Source organism: Typopeltis vanoorti, chromosome 10 (assembly GCF_054136105.1).
Source record: "Typopeltis vanoorti isolate ZY-2024b chromosome 10, IOZ_Tvanoo_1.0, whole genome shotgun sequence".
Taxonomy (NCBI): domain Eukaryota; kingdom Metazoa; phylum Arthropoda; class Arachnida; order Uropygi; family Thelyphonidae; genus Typopeltis; species Typopeltis vanoorti.
Genome location: NC_143558.1, coordinates 54,578,436 through 54,594,360, shown reverse-complemented (window position 1 = coordinate 54,594,360; position 15,925 = coordinate 54,578,436). Strand labels below are relative to the sequence as shown.

Sequence of the window (15,925 nt, the reverse complement as noted above, 5' to 3'; positions counted from 1 at the left end):
CATCGAGAGAGAGAAATCATTCTGAAACTAATTGCACATTAGAGGTCAAACTACCCGTTGTAACCAACAACACAAACGAGAGTCTGGATGAAGTTCAGCCGAAGGTGATTGGGATTAATTATATTTGTATCATTAAAAGGGCTAGAAGAGTCTATGGAAAACTAAGGCATGATATGCTCACATCACGTAAGGCGCAAAGCAGCCACGATGAAGTAAAATTCATCTATAACCAAAGAAGAATACAACATAATGTAAGAGGTGGAATAGAAAGGGAAGAGTCAGAGAATGTATTCCAATCTAGAGATAACTTGAAGATCAGACACATGAAGAAGTCCCCTCCAGAAATTGTGAGGATTAACTTGAAGAAAAATTTTTGAAAAAAATTTTTTTAAATGAAAGTGGAAACCTTTGTTAAATCTTGAATGAAGAGATTTCGTTGTGAAATATTTCATTCAGGATTTTACAAGCATCAAGACACTGAGAGAAATACTTGTATATAAGTACAGATATTAATTGCTTAAAAAAATAAACGTTTTTAATATTGGACTATTCTATGTAAGATAATATTACCTGTTCTTGTAAATTTAAACATGGAAGAAAAATTAACGAGAATTATGGTAGTGTGTAAAAGAGAGTTCAAAGTTCTCAAACGAGACATTTGTATTAGTAACATGCCCCATGACAGTCACGTACATATGGAGTAAGTTGCATGCAGGAGTTTCCCAGGAGATGCGAGGAGAAGGACTGGAACTGCATGCAAAGTAGTAGTGCCGAGCAGAAAAGTTCGATGCTGTAGAAGCGCCGCTCAAGGTACGATATAAAAAGATTGACATGGCTAGCTTGCTCTCTCTGGTAGGCTCTTACTCTCAGCGCTCTTCATTTGGTTGCTTCTCTCTCAACTTTGGCGCAGGTCACTTGAGGGGCCCAACTCGAGTTATTCCCTGAGAATGACCACGTGAGAGCGGTCAACAGAACAATGTCTAGATGCAGCCGAGTAGCGAGCCAAGTGTGGGCATTTCGTCAGTAAAGTGGGAAGAATCAATGCAAACTGATCGTCATGCTAGACCACGTGGACCAACTTAAGCAGAGCTATTCTCATCTACATCGGAGAGGATAATTCATGATTGCGAGTTCCAGGCTGACCCATCGGAAAGACAACTGCGAGGAAGGAGGAGGAATGAGCCGTGGAAAGAATTGTAAGGATCGAGAGACAGACTTGACGAAGCCCGCCCCGGTAATGTACGAATCTTTTAGTTTCCTTTGTGTGTATTAATGTGCAAGAAATATCAGTGGGACCTATATAAGATATGAAACAGGACTTTAGGGCTTAGCCTGATACCAGAATGTTTTATCTATGAAAGTGAATTCTGATATAGTGTGGTGATAATTTGTCTATAGTATGTTGTAGTTTAGTAATGCTTGAAGCTTGATAAGTTAAACATTGAGAGAAATTGTAGATCCGATTGTTAGAAATCAGTGAATGGAGTCATAATTAATATTGTCTCATGGTAGAGTTCAACTAGGAATATTGAAGTTTTGTATAGTTAAGTCTGTTAACTTAGGAGAAAGATTTACTTTAGTTATATGACAAGTCTTGTAAATTTGTATTGTGATAGTTTGATGAATAAACCCTTTTTCTTCATCATCATCATCAAATTCCTGCCATGTACCCTCAAGGGGTGTACAGGATATGATAGTACTACATGAAAAAAATTTCATCATTATTAATTTCCTATCTACAATTTTCCTCCAAATCAGTCTTTTACTTGTCAACACTCCAACATTATCAGATCTTATATTTCTATCGTCTAAAGCACTTTGTACCGTATCAATCCACCTATATCTTGGTCTTCCTCTGGGTCGTTTTGCTGCCAACCTGGCAGAGAACACTTGTTTTGCTAATCTTTCTTCGCCTATTCTGTTTAAGTGACCACAACACCTGAGATTAGCTCTGCTAATGCATTCCTGGATGCTGACAATGTCAAGTTCTTTCCTAATATCCTCGTTTTTAATATGATACTGCCATTGATGCCATCTGTTCATGCCTATAATCTTTCTCAGGACTCTCATATCTGTGGTCTCTAGTCTTTGGTCAAGTGTTTTACTTCTGACCCAGCTCTCAGATCCATAAGTTAAAACTGGTTTGAACACTGTCTTGTATACAGCTAATTTAGTGTTCCGACTAATTTCTCTCTTATTCCATATGAATTTATTCAATTGACTTCCCACCATACCAGCTTTGCTGATTCTGTTGTCTATTTCTATATTTAATTTACCATCTTCAGTAAAAATCATGCCTAAGTAGCTGAAATGTTTTACTTGTTCCACAGGTTCTCCATTCACAACACAGTTGACATTTTCAATGATTCTGCCTATTTTCATTGTCTTTGTCTTTTTGTTGCTGACCTTCATACCATATATATTACAACAGCTATTCAATTTAGTCAGAGAATCTTGCAGACTTGTAGCGGATTTATTTAGAAGTATAACATCATCCGCATAAAGCAAAGAGCTGACATTAACATCTCCAATTTTGATATCATGTTTAATACCACTTTCCTTCATAATGTGATCCATATAGATAATGAATAACAGAGGGGATAATGTACATCCTTGTCTCACACCAGATTTAACATTAAACCATCTTCCTGTACTTCCTTCAATTCTAACTGCTGACTTACAACTCAAATAAAGACTAAGTATTGCTTGATATAATGCCCCATTGACACCATATAACTGCAGCGTATTGAATAGCTTCTCTCTTGGCACCTTGTCATATGCCTTTTCCAGATCGACAAAACTTAAATACAGATCTTTGTTATATTCCCATGCTTTCTCGGCTATTTGTCATAAAGTGAAGATCTGATCCTGACAGCCTCTATTTGGCCTGAATTCAGCTTGTTCTTCACCAAGCTTTTCTTCCACAATTCTTCTGAACCGTTTCTCAAGTATACTTGCATAGGTCTTGTTAGGAACACTCAGTAGGGAAATACCTCTGTAATTCTCACATACAGTTTCATTTTCCTTTTTATATATGGTACTATGAGAACTCTACTCCAATCATTGGGAATTCATCCCTCTGTCCAGGCTTTCTCTGAACTATGCAGTGTAGCCACTATAAGACTCTTATACCACCATACTTCAGCATTTCTGGTCGAATATCATCTACTCCTGCTGCCTTTCCACATTTCAAGCCTTTGATGGCTGTTTCTACTTCAAGTATGGATATGTATTCTTGACTGCATGCCTGGTCAGTGTTTTTTTACCACTGTGCTGTCATCACTGCTTGTTTCATTTAGCAGTTTTTCAAAGTAATTACTCCATACTTCAAGGATATCTTTTTCTCCCGTTTTCATGTCACCTTTATCATCTCTAATTCCTTTTATAGCACTCTTTCCTCCATTCTTAAGCTTTTTCAACAACCTCTAGAATATTTTGCCATCTTCTTGATATTTATTTTCTATATTCTTGCCAAAGTCCTCCCATGACTTTTGTTTAGCTAGTTTTACACAGTGTTTAGCATTCTTGCATTTGTCTCTATATTCTCTAAGAGCACAAGCTGACTTATTTGACAGGAACTTTTGGTATGCTTTCTTCTTTTCCTTCACTGCCTCTTTAACTTCCTGTATCCACCAGGGAGTTCTGATTTTTTTATCCTTACAGACAACCTCACCACATGCCTCTCTGGCAGAATCAATCAATGTTTTCTTCAGAGTTTGCCACTGAATCTCCAAGGTTTGATTCCTGTTCTCAAACTCTTTCATTTTTTCTTCAAATAATCTTTGTGTATTTTAGTCTACTGTTCACATCTGAGAGCTGCTCAACTTTTATTTGCTTTAAAACTTTCTTACATGTTATTCTTTTCAATATGAAATTCAATTTTATCCTGCTCAAGACTAAATAGTGATCACTTCCAATTTCAAATCCTCTGTACACTCTGGTGTCCTGCACCAGAGAGAAAACATCACTATCAACAATAACATAGTCAATGAGACTTTTCTTATTCCTGGCCTCTTCTCTCCATGTGAATTTGTGCACATTTTTATGTTGGAACATGGTGTTAGTAATAACCAGTCCATGTCCTGAGCAGAAATCCAACAGATATTTGCCATTATTATTAGCTTTGCTCTTTTCTCCAAATTTTCCCAAATTATTTTTGTATGTCTCACAATCATTTCCTACTCTGCTATTTAGATCCCCAACAAGGATCAACTTTTCATTTTTCATAGTGTCAGTTGCTTTTTCTAAAGCGTCAAAAAATTCCTCCACTTCTACCTTAGTAGATCCTTCTGTGGGACCATAAGCACAAATAAGTCTCATTGTCCAGTTCCTCATTCTCAAATTTGCCCACATTACTCTACTTGAGACTGACTGCCATTCAAGAAGATTAGCCTTGTATTTTGTGTTGAATACTATGGCTACTCCTTTTCCTTGATTGTCATTGCCAAAATATAACATTTTGTATTTATTGCTCAGAAAGATCTCACCAGTTTTGGTCTTTTTTGTTTCAGTCACCCCTATTATGTTGATCTGGTACTTATCTAATTCCTCAGCTAGCTCCATTTTTTTGCCATTCAGTCTTCTTACGTTGATAGTACCGATCTTTAACTCTGGTGATGTTGAGTTGGGGTTTATTTTCAGATTTGTTCCAGTAGCTGACTTTTCGCTGTTCGCCCTGGTTCCCTGGCAAAAACAACGGGGGCCTTGTTTAACCGGGCGATGCCCCAGCCGGCATGAAATTTTGTCATGTTGTACCATCATTCTATATTTTGGTTTAACCAATAAGAATATAATTTGGTCGGCTAAATCCCAAATTGCCTGCCCATCCTCGTCCGTCCAGTATCCAAGTAGATACCCAACAGGGTGCACCACGAAAAGGTGAGGATTGGACATTAGGTCAGAAGCCCTGGTCGGTTCTCCACATTCCTTTAAAGGCTATGTGGAGGTCTCCTCTCAGTTATACAGCTTTGACCCTTAAGCACCCCCCTTTTTCTTTTACCTAACAAATTGCCTGATTTATGAATCCAATGCACCACTCATCAAAAATAGAACCTGAGCGGAAGTAATTAATTGGGGAACACCGTGACTGTAATGAGAGTTTAAATTAAGGGATTTAGCTAATTTGGAAACTGTTATTATATAAATTGTATAACTGTGTATCACACTGAGAGTTCACTCCTTGATTAAGAAGCTTTTTCTGATCTAAGGGTTCTGGATGGCGCAGCATTAACAAACAAATTTTCCAGAACCCAATGAGGAGACAGCTCCAGATTTTCAATAAAGGAATTGGCTCTATCCAGGGTAGTTTCTTTGTTTATTGAATTCGCACACATGAGCAATCTAAGTGACGGCCACAGATTTGATAGGTAGTTTGAGTATCGATAGGACATGTAAAGGGGAACCAGAGAGTAATGTCCCCTACCTAAATAATGCCATCTTAAATCCTAATAAATTTAGGAAACAACATTTATAACACTGACTCTCTGGAGGTCTCTCTCAATAATAACATCCTCAACATATAGGATTAAAACAATAATATAATTTCTTGTTATGTATAATATATTTTTTAACCCAAAAATAAAGATTGTTACAACTATCTGTAATCCAGAATATTTTAATAATATATATCACAAACTATTTTTGTACTTCCATCTGTAAGTTCCTTGGACATTATCAGATGCCATATAGTTGTTCCAATTTTCAGAAAGAGGAAGAGGCAAACCTTCAGTGAGATGAATGGATGGTATGTCACTCCAGACATACCATCCATTCATCTCACTGAGGGTTTGCCTCTTCCTCTTTTTCCAGGGACTTGACCTTCTATTACTGTTTTGAAAAATCTTCCTTTCATTCTTTCAATGTATTTAAAATATTTCACTTTCTTCTGTTAATACCCTTAAGAAGTCTTAAAGTTCTACCAATCCTTTCTAGCACCCATCTGTTTGCCTGTCTTTCAGTATATGACATCCTCAACAGTCTCCTGTAATACCACATGTCAAAAGCAGTTATCTTATCAGACTTCTTTAGGTTCCAGATTTCACATCCATAAGTTGCTATTGAAGAAACAGCTGCATCCAGAATCCTCTGCTTTTTTCCTGTGGAAAAGGATCCATAGGAACAAAGTCCCCCCCCCCATACAACTTCAGAAGTCTGTTATCCGATCCCATCTGTTTTAATTTATTTAACAGTTTGCTGTGTGGCAGTCTGTCAAAAGCTTTTGCAAAATCCAAGTACACCACTGTGTATGCATCTCTCCTGTCCAAGGTATTTGTCACCTTGTTACAGTATATAAGTAAGTTAGTGAAACATGATCTCCCTTTAACAAACTCACGCTGATAACCACAGAGAATACTGTTGTTATCAACCCATTTCTGTATCCTACTTCTCACCAATCTCTCCAGTACCTTCACCACAACATCAGATATACAGATTGGCCAGTGATTTGAAGCTACATCCTTATCACCACCTTTATGCAGTGGAACAGTTTTACCCTCCTTCCACTCCCTTGGAACCTGTGCTGTTGCAAGATTGTTATTAACCAGTCATGGTAATGCTACTGCCAATTCTCTGGAACATTTCCTTAAGATGCATGGCGATATGTCATCAAATCCTATTGCCTTATTGACATCAAGGTTATTTATTTCCTCAGATACCTCCTGCTCACTCACAATTGAGCCATTTCTCCTATGTCCACTACACTTAATTTTCTCATGATTCCACCCTGATCAGGATGAAACACCCTTAGAAATTGATTACCGAATACCTCAACAATGTCTTCTGCAACAGTTACCATTCAACCATTTTCATCCATTCACATCATCTTACCATGATCATTCTTTCTTCTATTTGACACATATTTAAAAAAACTCTCTGGGTTTTTCTTTGCCTGATTTGCCAATTTCTGTGCTCATAGTGCACTTTTGTTTTCCTTACTAACTGAGTCACTCTCCTGGCTTGTTCTTTATACTCTTCATGTAACTGATTATTACCATTATTCATCTTTTACTGCCTCCAAAGTATTTCTTCTTCCAGATTTCATGCTTAAGCTCCTCATTCATTGAATTCACACCTACCTTATTCAGCCTTTTGCCCTTCCGAATACATTTACACATTGATGCTGTTATGTATTTCTTTGTCAGTTCCCAAGCAGCATTTCTTTCCTTACGGCTCAACTCCCCATTCCATTCTATAGCTCCAAGCTGTCTCCTAAACTTGTCATAATCACCAGCTTTATAATTCCAAATATATCCTTTCCTCACAAAAGTCTGCATATCACAAGCCACAAACCGATGTGATCACTTCATGATCACTTTCACCAACTAGAGGAAAGTATGAAACCCCAGTCACATGCTCTGATGAAATGATCCGATCTAAAACTCTTGATTCTCGCATGCCCTCCTTCATGTGCTTCCTGAGATAGTTATCTCTAAGGAACTCGAGAAATTCATTTTCTTTATTCGCAAGTTCTATTTCTTCATTTCAGTGTATATGACCATAATTAATAGTCTGATAAATAGTCTGAGAATATCACTGTATATGATTTTTCCTTATCCAACACACTCATTACCTTATCATAAAATACAACTAAATTAAGACTTACTCTTTACAACTCCATGTTGATCATCATAAAAAAATCCTATGTCCATCAACACAATCCTGTATTCTATTCTTGACCAGTTTTTCCATAACCTTATCTACAACTGCAGTTATAACAGATTGATCTGTAATTGGGAACTTCTATCCTAGAACCATACTTGTGAAGTGGCACTCTTTTGCCTTTTTCAATTCTTTAGGACCGACCAGAAGACTTTCAAAAATAATCAAGTCAAGGGCATAAGCTAACTATTTTGAATATTCCTTAAAAATATGTGGTGATATGTCTTCCATTCCCACAGCCTTATTAACATATAATCCAATAAGCGCCTGATATACTTCTGATTCTTTCACTTCCAGTTCTCCTAATACCTCCCCTTCTACATATTGTGCAGCATTATTTACATCAATATGATGTATTCTGATAAAGTGCTATTAATAATTCCACTATTATCCTTTGCAATGGTCACTCTGCTTCCATGACTATCCACCAGTGTCAACCAGCATTTATTATTTTCTCTCTTGCTTGCCATATATCAGAAAGAATTCATTTGAATTAACCTTGGCCTGATCAGCCAATCTCCTTACATACTGTGCATTTTCTTCCTTTACCATGTTTGTCACTTTCCTAGCCCACACTTTCTACCCCTCATGGATCTGATCACCACCAACTATCTTATACATCCTCCATAACATTTTCTTTTTAAACATAACTTGCAAGATTTCATTGTTCATCAATTTTCACTCTTGCTTTATTTGCTTAACTCTTAGTATGCAGTTATATTTTACTTGTATCAGATTCTGCATTATGAATTCTCATATGCTGTCAACATCTTTTCTGCACAGTTCATCTACCCATTGTTCATCTACTACAGAGCTTTCCATAATCACCTACCTTATAATTCTACATATATATCATTTTTTGGCAATAACCTTTTCTTGTTTCACCACTTCTCAAACAAGTACCTCTTGATCACTCTCACCAATTATTGGCAGCATTAATATCTCATTAACAACCACATCTTCTGAATATATCACCAAATCCAACAATCTATAACCTTGATTTGTTTCTGTCACATGCTAAACTTAAGATGGTTATCTCTCAAATTCAGTCTCTTATTCCCATGCAGTACTCTTCCTTCCAATTTACATTCTTATAATTAGTCTCCCATCAGGATCACCTTCCTTTTACACGCCCAACTAATTTGCCTAAACATTTTATGCTGTTCTCTACATTCCCTTGTCTATAACAACATCCTATCAGATATACTAACCTGTTTGTTTATGTGGCAAGTTTCAATGTTCCACACAGATTCAGTCTGCAAGTGTACTATGACACAGTTCCTCTGCAGTCATTAGCAATACTCTCTCTACTCTTTTCTCTTTCCTATCCTTATGCAAAATTGTACATCCTTCTATTTCTGTTCCCAATAGTACATCATCTTCAGACAATTCAGTTCTTATGTCAATCATCTTTGGGCATGACTCAATCAATGCAACAAGCTCAACTCCCTTATTTTGAGTACTCTTACATTTGTATACAAACATAGCAATTCCTCTGTCTTTGGGGCCATTCCACCAACAGTCTCTACCTCTACCACTACACTACACTTCTCACTTCAGTGTGGCCACTCCCATTTTCCTGATCCTGAGACTGATTGCCATTTATACCTGTCTCATCACCAACTTTATGCATTTCATCACCTTGCCCTGCCACAATCAGATCCTCAACCTCGTATCCATTTTTCTCCTGCCTACAACTGTTTGGCTGTGCTATCCTGCTTTACAAGCACCTTTTAATCATTAGCTACACTAATGTCTTGATTCTCTGCCTTCTTCTCAGAAAACTATAGATTCTCTAAATGCCCAAACCTTAAATGATTCCACTTCCCTTCAAATTTACTCCAAAAATTCACAAACTGAATCTCCTATGCTTGGCACAAATCAGCGATCTTGTAATTCATTATCTCTGCTCTCCTTCTGAACTCACTCTTATCATATCTGGGTAGCACACTGACAATGTTCCCAACAATGCTGTTATTCTTTACCTAATACAACAACTTTCTCAAGTCTCTATCAGCATTCCTGTTTTCACCATCTAAATCATTCATGCTCACACTATCACTAATTCTGATACTTGCCAATTTCTTCTCTGCAAAGCATGAGTTATTTGTTTCAATATTCCACTAGGAAAGCATGATTTTTGTAATTTATTATTCGTCGCCTCTAATGATTGATCCCCTCATACAATGCTATATGATTATTCTTTGACTTTTTCTTCATAATACTAGCTTCCTCCTTCTCATTCACATCAGCTAAACCTCTTCTTAGGATGTTTAATCTTGTTTTATTTCACTTTTCATTTTCATCAACTCTTGCCTGATCTCTTCCACTCCATTCCCTTTGTTATCATTACTAACACTTTCATTTCTGATTAATATTGATGAATAGCTCTCCCATTTCAAAATGCTTTAACTTATCATTACACTTTTCACATATGTTAATATTTTCCTTCTTTTTGTTCACCCTAACAGTTCACAAAATCTTTCACACTTTTCGGTGCACACACAAACATCACTTTTCACAGCCCATCCACTGAGAAAAAATCTAGGGCAGAGCTTTATCTTCATGCTTAAGCTTTCTGTGCTGCAGATGTGTACTTCCTTACCGATGCCATTTTCAGAAGCAGAGAGCAGTAGGAACACAAACAAGTAGAATGAACACAAATGAGCAAAATTACAAAAAAAACATCAGAGAAAACAATTATATCCAGTATTAAAAAATGAAACACAAATTATAGGGGAAAAAACATGCTATACACTATTTAAAACAGTTTGTTTAGCACAACTCAAATATACTGCTATGTTGACATGCAACACATTTTAATCTTTTGATTATATCATCTTAAATTATCTACAAAAATGACAAGATAAAACAAAGACAATTATTAAAAATAGTAATTGTCCCATGTCCATGTTTTCTACAGCTAAAGTTTTTTTTTAATTAAAAGTTGCTTTCAGAAATGTAGGGAAGATATGAACTTCCTGGGAAGAAAAATTCATAACTAATAAATTCATAAGCTAAGAGGGTTAATCAGGTAGAAGTTATAAAGATATAAAGAAGATATAAAGAGAAAGGTGACCAGCATACTTATGAACAGTACAAGGCTCAGCCAAGAAAGGTAACTAGCATGTCAAGGAAGGCAAAATTATATTATGAGAAGAATCTAGCCAACCAGGCCAAAGGAAATCACAAAGAGTTCTTTTATTATGTGGCAAGTAAGAGGAAGAATGACTATGGAAGATTATCCTTAATGAGTGATGATGGTCATGAGGAGAATGAAGCAGATAAAATAGTTGAGTTACTGATGACTAATTTGCAAGCATATATCTTCCTAGTGAGGTTAGTGTCTGTTACATAGGCTAAACCAGTAATGTGGGAACAGAGGTGGATAAATTTGGAGGTTCATAGGATATTGCAGAATCTCAATGTTAGACCAGCTTTGGGATTAGATGAGATATCAGCTAGGGTATATAAAGAGAAAGGTGACCAGCATACTTATGAAAGTACAAGGTTTTGCAAGAATGTGTGAGGAAACTGGCAATGCCTCTGATTAGACTCTTTAATTTAAGTATCAGTTCTGGTAGAGTTCCAATGGAGTGGAAAGAGGACAAATCAATTCCCTTGCATAAGAGAGGTTCTAAGACTGCAGTAATAAATTATAGACCAATCAGTATCTCAGGCGTGGTGGTAAAAGTACTAGAAAAGTTGGTCAAAAAGAGAATTCAAGAATGGATGGATAAAGATGTGAAACTGTATGAGGGGCACTATGGCTTTGTGAAGGGTAGGTGTTATGCCTTAGTAAATTACTAACTTTTTATAATGGAGTCGCAGCTAAATTGGATAAAGGAAATGGTAAAATCTTGATTTTGCTGGATTTTTCAGTGGCATTTGTATGGAACTCTGTTACTCAAATTAGAACAAATGGGGATGGGTATGGCACTGGTTAAGTAGATAAGAGGGTGGCTGCTGGACAGATATCAAAAAGTGGTGTATGGGGGATGGAATTGAGGAGAAAACAGGTAACTAGTGGTGTGCTGGGACCATTACTGTTTAATTTGTACATAAATGATATAGAAAATATTCAGTTGTTTGCTGATGATGCAAAATTAGGTAGAGTAATAGTTAATTAAGGTGATCTGGAAATCTTGCAGGACATTTAAATAGGCTTGATTATATAATGAAACCTGTGGAGAATTCATGACTAAATAAACACACATAAAACCACAGTAATAGTTTTTTTTTTAATATGTAAATATTTCGACCTAAGTGTCTTAGGACATTGTCAGTACAGTTGGAACAATACTACGAATAACATACAGATAGAGCGCATGAATACAATGGAATCCAAATGCATGCAGCAGTGCTTTCTAGTGTAAAAAAAAAAAACATTAGATTATTTAGATAAAATTAAAATTGAATTATTTTACACAATTTTGTATGACAATTTCCCATACTTTAGAAATGGCAAGGACATCATTGCGGTTTAGATTGGGTCTGTGAAGTAGGGCTTCAGCACTTTCTTTATATAAACGTTCATGTTTGTATGAAGATCTGTGTAGAAGTTTGGTCTTTTCCCAGTGGATCCTATGGTTTGGGTTTTCAACACCGTGTGGGGAGAGACCGGATTTCTGGGGCTTGATGAGATGGATATGGCCTTGATGTTCAGAGATGCGTTTAAGAGCAGATCTGTCTGTCTGCCCATAGTAGACAGTTTACATAGTACCTCGTACATGCCAAGTAGTAACAGAGGTGGGAGTTTGTCTTTAGGTGAAGGTAACAAGTTGTAGATCTGGTTGATGGGTTTGTAGGTCGCAGCAAGATTGTATTTTTTCATAATTTTTGAATGCTCCAAAATGCTTTCCATATCTAGATTTTATACACAACATCGAAAGAAATATTGGCAACCTCTCCAGTATTGAAGCCAACAAACTTCGTTTTGAAATAGCAAAAATAATTTTTGATGCCAAACTTTCGGACTTAAATATTCCACCATCAGAATTGAAAGCTCTTACCGCCTTAAAACATAATAAAAACATAATCATCACCAGAGCCGATAAGGGAAATACCACTGTGGTTCTTGATACTCAGTCATATGACTGGAAAATGAATTTACTACTCCGAGATCGAAATACTTTTACAAAACTTGATTATGATCCCACAAAAAGACAGCTCAAGAAACTGAACAAGCTACTTGATGAAACAACTTCTTTAGATGAAGAAGCTCTAAAAAAACCTAAGACACACCATGTGAGACCACTTAGAATATATGGCTTACCCAAACTTCAAAAGAATAACGTCCCACTCAGACCCGTCGTTGATTCTATTAGCAGCCCAACTTACAAGTTATCAAAATTCTTATCTAACCTTCTTTGTCCTCACATTGGCCACTCAGCCTCATCAATTAAAAATTCCACAGAGTCTCACGCTAAAATAAAAGACACTTAACTGTTGGAAAGAGATGCTAATTAGCTTCGACATCGTCTCCCTCTTCACTAATATTCCCCATAAGAAAACAGTGGACCTGTTAACTCAAAAATTTCCATCTGATATTGTTGAACTATTCAAATTTACAATTACTTCTGGTTACTTCACTTGGAAAGAAAAAATCTACAAGCAAGAGGAGGGAACAGCTATGGGGTCTCCCTTATCACCTAACTTGGCAGACCAGTTTATAGAAGATCTTGAAGAAAAATTTTGCGTTTCAACCAAAACCAAAAATCTGGCTACATTATGTCGATGACGTCTTTGCAGTCTGAGGTCATTCCAAACAAGAGCTACATCTGTTTCTAGATAAAATAAACCTTCACCTCTGCATTTAATTTACGTTAGAAAAAGAATCTCCACAGGGTATCTCTTTCCTGGATTTACACATCCAAAGAAAAGAAGATGGTTTCATCTCCACTTCTGTCTATCGAAAGTCGACCTTTTCAGGTCGCTACATCCACAACTCTTCTCATCATTCTTCTCAAACATTTGGCATCATCAAATCACTGGTAACCAGAATACACAGATTTTGCTGCTCTGAGGAATCTATAAAACAGGAATTGGAAATAATCAAAAACACAGCCATTCTAAATGGATACAATCCTAAAACTACTCAAAAAAATCATCAGCAACTTCTCCACACATCAACCTAGACAAGAACAAGCCCATAGGATTCCCATACTGTATGTCAAAGGCATCTCAGAGCAACTTTCAAAAATTATGAAAAAATACAATCTTGCTGTGACCTACAAACCCATCAACCAGATCTACAACTTGTTACCTTCGCTTAAAGACAAACTCCCACCTCTGTTACTACTTGGCATGTACGAGGTACCATGTAAACTGTCGTACTATGGGCAGACTGGCAGATCTGTTCTTAAACGCATTTCTGAACATCAAGACCACATCCGTCTCATCAAGCCGCAAAAATCTGGCCTCTCCCAACACAGAGTTGAAAACCCAAACCATAGGATCCACTGGGAAAAGACCAAACTTCTACACAGATCTTCATACAAACATGAATGTTTATATAAAGAAAGTGCTGAAGCCCTACTTCACAGACCCAATCTAAATCGCAATGATGGCCTTGCCATTTCTAAAGTATGGGAAATTGTCATACAAATTGTGTAAAATAATTTAATTTTAATTTAATCTAAATAATCTAATGTATTTATTTATTTTTTTTTACACTAGAAAGCGCTGCTGCATGCATTTGGATTCCATTGTATTCATGCGCTCTATCTGTATGTTATTCTAGTATTGTTCCAACTGTACTGATGATGTCCTAAGACACTGGGGTCGAAATATTTACATATAAAAAAAAAACACCTATTACTGTGGTTTTACGTGCGTTTATTTAGTCATTTAAATAGGCTGTCAGTATGGGCAAAAGGTAATGGATGTCAGTTTAATGTGGAATGATGTGAAGTTATGCATTTTGGAAAAAATAAATTACAATATGCATTACATAGATGGCACTCTATTCCAGGAAATAGATGTGGCTAGAGATTTAGTGGTGGTAGACAGAGAGTTAAAATTTAGAGGATACATTGCAAAGGTAGCCCATAAGATTACTTGTCTATTGAAGAACACATTAACATGCAGAGATAAGAAATTATTCCTCTTTATAAGGCCTTGATATGCTCACATCTAGATTACTGTACTCAAGTCTGGTATCCTGGATTTCTTGGGGATGAGGAAACAGTGGACAGGATTTAGAGGCGAGTGACCAAGATGGTGAGTGGTCTGTGGAATGTTCCCTATGAGGATAGATTGAGGGTGTGTGTGGATTGCAGAAGTTGGTTGATAGGAGAAAAAGAGGGGATATGATAGAAGCATTCAAGTTGCTTAAAAGTTTTATAGGGTTGATGAAGGGGAAATTATTATTATTATTCAGGCTTCCATGCAGTCAAAAGATTCATTGCAGGAGGTCCTTCCTAGGAAATGCAAAGTCTATCATGCCACTCCTTAAACTCATTAACTGTTCTCGCTCTCACGACTCTATCAGGCAATGCATTCCATGGTTCAACCACCCTCCATGCAAAGAAACTCCTCATCCTCTTGCTCACAGTTTCCTTCCATAACTTCCAGGGATGGCCCTTGTCATCATTCCTTCCCGCTGTTTAACCAAGCAAAAGAACTCCCCAGTGTCAACCTGTAACCACCTCTCAGCAGTTTAAAAGTCTCCATCATATCACCTCTCCTTCTTCTATCCACCAAACTCTGCAGTCCACATTCCCTCAGCCGATCCTCATAATTAACATTATACAGTCCTGAAACCATCGTTATTATCTGCCTTTGTACCCTTTCCACAGTTAATTTATCCCCTTCAAATCCTGGGGACCAAATCTGAGAACAGTAGTCTAAGTGTGGTCTGATCAGGGTCTTATACAACGGAATGATAACTCTTTTATCTTTGCAGGTCAGCGTCCTTCTCATTATTGCAGCAGTCCTCTGTGTTACCTTCACAGCGTCCTTCTCATTATTGCAGCAATCCTCTGTGTCCTTCACCGCCTTTACAATATGTCCCCTGAATTTCAGGTTTCTAGCAGTCATCAACCCCAGATCTCTTATCTCCCCTACTTCCTCCAAATGTTTCAGCACTTGGCTAGAGGGATCAGAACAAGGGGTCAATCTTGGAAGTTGAATAAAGTTATGGTTAGTAGGGGTGTGAGGACTAGATTTTGTAATAATTGGCAAGCAGTATCGCTAATTATTACACAAAAAAAAGCACTTATCTTGTCCAGAGTTTTTTACCCATATTAAGCATGTTGCAGACCTCTAG

At 37.0% G+C, this 15,925-nt stretch overlaps 1 protein-coding gene across 3 annotated transcripts in view; it reads left to right on the top strand.

Annotated features, from left to right (window-relative positions):
• LOC150102422 (uncharacterized) overlaps positions 1 to 15,925 on the top strand; it is a 251,333-nt gene that overhangs the window by 169,242 nt on the left and 66,166 nt on the right. The window lies entirely within an intron of this gene.